At 34.5% G+C, this 4,687-nt stretch overlaps 2 long non-coding RNA genes across 2 annotated transcripts; both read right to left on the bottom strand.

Annotated features, from left to right (window-relative positions):
* Positions 1–393: 393 nt before the first annotated feature.
* LOC136207470 (uncharacterized) lies at positions 394–1,695 on the bottom strand. Its single transcript, XR_010676625.1, has 3 exons — positions 1,104–1,695; positions 943–1,017; positions 394–781 (listed from the first exon to the last, which is right to left on the bottom strand). It is a non-coding gene; the product is annotated as an uncharacterized lncRNA (long non-coding RNA).
* Positions 1,696–1,809: 114 nt separating this feature from the next.
* Positions 1,810–4,404, bottom strand: LOC136207020 (uncharacterized). The gene is made up of 3 exons (XR_010676540.1): positions 4,282–4,404; positions 3,392–3,460; positions 1,810–2,844 (listed from the first exon to the last, which is right to left on the bottom strand). It is a non-coding gene; the product is annotated as an uncharacterized lncRNA (long non-coding RNA).
* Positions 4,405–4,687: the final 283 nt, after the last annotated feature.

The following is a 4,687-nucleotide window of genomic DNA, read 5'->3' as shown; positions in this document are numbered from 1 at the left end:
AAAATATTGACCTATAATTGAGTGCAACATATTGGCTTTTTTTGTAAAATATTGACCTATAATTGAGTGCAACATATTGGCTTTTTGTGTAAAATATTGACCTATAATTTAGTGCAACATGTTGGCTTTTTGTGTAAAATATTGACCTATAATTTAGTGCAACAAGTTTGTGCAAAACAAGAAGAAAAACTAATGTTACTTTTGTTGGGTAATATATCTAAGAATGATAACAACTTAATGTCACAGTATCTGTAAGTTGCAAACAACATTGATTGCATTAACATCCTTAATTGTCATAAAGGAATTACATATAAGGGCTTGGAAATATATCCATGTAGCCAAAAAAAAAAAACCATGTATCCATAAAGGTCATAGGTTGTGCTTGCCCTATACACAAAAGTAGTATACCCATAAACTGTCACAATTCACAAAATATACAAAAAGATGGGTAACAAAAAGTAGTGTGCCAAAATGCCTTCCAAGCTTCTTAGCATTCTTCAACATTTCCTGTGAAATGGCCATGCCTCTTGGCTAACTCAGCAAGGTTTGCAGCTCTCCTTGGTCTGGTTGGTGCACTTGGCTCTGCTTCATTTGGGTTGACCCTTTTCTTGGATGTAGAAAATTTCGGTGCCATGAAATTTCTGCCCCTCAACCTACATCTACCCCTTTGTCCAACTGCTAAAGGCAGCGTTGGAGGTGGCTGTGAGGCACTTCCTCTAGTAACATTAGCTCTTCGCTGTGTTGGGGGTGGCTGTGAGGCACTTCCAACTACATATCTTCGCTGCATCATTTGGTTTTCCAAATCACATTAGGCATACACAAAATCACAACTGGCAGTACAAACTCAATAGATTTTCCAACTCACATTAGGCATACACTAAATCACAACATAAGGTACAAACTCAATAGATTCTCCAACTCACAATAGATTTTCCAACTTACATTAGGTTGTGCAATATTGACGTTCGATGCATTAGTAACTTTCTTAGCTCTTCCTACCTTTCTAGGTGGACTACCCTGCAAAACAAGAAGGAAATAAGAAATTGCCCTCAAACATTACAAATCATAACTAATGTTGATTATACAAAACAGTTTCTACTTACTGGAACTTGGTTACCACTCCCTTTGTTGGCTAATTTGCGTTGCCTTCGTTGCTATGGGGTTTCACCTGTAATTCCAGCCTTGCAGCCCCGAGCATTATGCCCATGTCGTTGACACAGGCCACACTTAACTCCACCACCTATTCTTGAAACCTTATGAGGGTTCCTTGGCTCGTCAGCCCTCCTAATCCTTCTCTTTTTTGGTCTTCCAGGTGGTTTAAGTACAATGCCAGCATGGATGTCAGGTAGTGTTGTCCTCTCCCACTCCTCTTGTGATGGCACAGGCTTAAACACATATTGATAGACTGCCAAATACGTTGCTTTCTTAAAGTACTCATGCACATATTGTTCTGGTTGCTCTCTCTGATAAATGATGGCAGCCACTGCATGCTTACAAGGGATACCAGAAAGATCCCACATCCTACATGTGCATGTCTTCTCCTTGAGATCAACAGCAACACCTCTCCCATAATTATCCACTTCATACAACTGATCACCTGCTCGAGTGTAGAAACAGTTTCTACTATCAAATTTTATCTTCTCAAGCATTTCCTGGTAATTCGGGCACACATTGCCATTTTATCTTCTTAATCCATTCTCGCTATCAAACTTTCAAATTTTATTTTTGAATTGGGACCTTTTATTAAGATCTTAATGTTTTGATATTGATATTGAAATTGAAATTGAAATGGATTAGTGAAAATGGCCCCTGGACTTTTGATAATCAATTGTTGATCTTGTACACTTTAAAGGAGGGGGAAGACCCATCTGCGACTCAATTGACTCATATAAACTTCTGGGTACAGATTCATGGTCTTACACAAAATTTGTTTATTGAGACAATGGCATGAGCATTGGGAAATTTCATTGGGTCTTATGTATCTATGGACTCAAAAGCAAAATGGATAAATGAATAGAGCTATCTTCGTGTGCGAGTTAGCGTGGATATCAGACAACCATTACAAAGGGGAAAGAAGGTAAGAAGGGCAGGAGGTGATTGGTTGAACTGTGTCTTTAAATATGAGAAATTACCAACTATATGTTTTATCTGTGGCCTAATTGGACATCTAGATAGACATTGTGAGATCTTTTTTCCTAGTAAGGAAGAAGACTTAGTGAGGCCTTGGGATGCTTCTATAAAGGCTCCTTTACGCCGTGCTAGTGTTATGGGAGGAGAAAGATGGCTGAAGGAAGATGTTAGGTCTGAAGGAAATATGGTGTATGGTTTAAATAGAGAAGCTAGTAGTAGTGCAGTAGGACAACAAAAGGAATCAACTAATCTCCGGCATCTATCAAAGAACTTTGGTGTTAGCATTTATGATTAGGAGGTTGTGGATATTTCTCCAGTTAATATCCTGTAAGCAGAAACCGGATTAGAAGTAGGAGAGGAAAGAAAAAGACGAAAGGGAGAACTTGCCTCATTTCAACCAAAACCAATTAAGAATATACAGGAGGTAACTGTAACACCCTATACGTATAATTTTTTTTTTTAGACTATTCAATAGACATGAGCATTTATTATCGCTTATATTCGTAGTAATATTAAACACATACACGTTAATGTATACATAAGTATTTATACACAAAGTTTACAAACTTATTTAGTCCAAAAGATTACTTATACTACATGCTTATGAGGAGAGGAGAGAGAATGAGATGGAACCCAGCAGACCGACCTTTCATCCATGCTATCTACAATATTTGAACCTTCTATAAACTCTTATTCGTCTACTTCATCAACCAACTGAAAAATTTAGCGATTTATATGAGTCGCCACTCAGTGAATATAAACAATCAATGAATTATAAATCACATACACATACACACGTATAAATTCATGCATATGCAAATGATAAGCCTTTTTATTAATTTTGTTGTGACACCACCAGCTAGACACTTCCCGGGATCAAGTAGCAGGTAAACGGTAGCACATGTATTGCTGTACAGCCTTGTAATTTCATAATTCGACCTTTCGGCCCATGTAATCAAGTAGTCCATGTAAATGACCATATAGGTCCAAGTAGTCCATATATCTGACCATATAGGTCCAAGTAGTCCATATAATCAAGTAATCATAAATGTCTAGACTGGTATGCCACAACGCCATTTACGTTTTATGCAACATGTGCACATACTTTGCATTTAAGTCATTCCATCACAAGCAATTAAATCAAGTATCAATTCACATCAAATATAGCAAGACAATTCACAATGTCACAAAATATCAATTAATGTCAACATTTCAATCACAACTTCAAAAGCCAAAATATTCATATCATGTTTATACTCACAACTAAGCCGCTAGCTTCATTGACGGTGACTTGTACCTTCCTCCGGAATATCTTCAAAGTTTTGAGTACCTATAAGTATAGTTTAACATATGATTAAATAGACATCATTCTTTAATTACCAAATTTCATTTTCTTATTCTTCTTTTATTCCATAAACTTCAATATCAAATAATATTTCTCAATAACCCGTCAATAGCAAAAACCTTGTAACTCTCTCCATACTAAACCAATTGACCTAATTCTTATTTTGTTGTACTTCTGACTCATATATGAAGACCATATTAAAATTTGATAATTTTCCCAGAACCATCTGATTTATGGCAAAATTTATTTTGAAGTCATATCTCAACATCAACTCGCATGTACCAGTTTTGTTAATTTACTCATAACTTAAAAGATATAATTCCAAATGTTCTGATTCTTTTTGGTAAGAAAACTAGACATATAGAGATATAACATATCCAAATATCAGAATTTTAGGAGCTCTAAATAATTTACAATAAAATTTACAACCCTGTTTTAGAATCTATGCAACACAGCATACCTACACTTCCTTAGTGAGTTTCTCACTACTTATTTATTCAATACTAACCAAACTTTGAAGAGGTTTACTCAACATATAAAGGATCAATTTTCATTTTTATACCTTCCTCAAATTCGGAACCTAAGATGTCCCAAATTATTCAAGAAAAAACAAATCAAGTACAGATTTCAGATTAGACCTAGTCTAATTGATACTACCATATCTCCTAGGATAATTACCCAAATAGTATGAAACGAATTTTGTAGTTTACCTAAGATATAGATTCAAAAATTTCTCTTCTTCAACTTCCTCAAAATCAGCTTCTAAAAATATGAAATAATTTGTGCAAAAAGATGTCTAAGCATACCTTTCTCTTCTTCCACCACTTCATCTTCATCTTCTTCTCTTTTTCTTCACTTTCTCTCTCTTAAAAGTGTTTCTCTCTCTAAATTTTCTGGAGAATTTGAGATGATCATCCATCATATGATCTATCTAGAAACTTATCTTTGTGGTTTAAATAAATTTCCTCATTTACCCATGCATATATCTAGTTATTACTCTTTTATTACCACTACCACTACCATTGTTATTATTATTATTATTATTATTATTATTAGATCTGAAATTAGGTATAATATTATTAAATTATAAATTTGAAAAATTACCTTTTAGTCCTTATACTTTTGAGATTATTCAATTTAGTCCCTATTTTTTTAAGACAAACTTAAATATCTATTTCATATACTTTCACTTATCCTAATATTAGTATCTAC

This window comes from Euphorbia lathyris, chromosome 9 (genome assembly GCF_963576675.1).
Source record: "Euphorbia lathyris chromosome 9, ddEupLath1.1, whole genome shotgun sequence".
NCBI classification, from domain to species: domain Eukaryota; kingdom Viridiplantae; phylum Streptophyta; class Magnoliopsida; order Malpighiales; family Euphorbiaceae; genus Euphorbia; species Euphorbia lathyris.
Note: the sequence above shows the minus strand (reverse complement) of the source record. Positions and strands in the feature narration are given on the sequence as shown.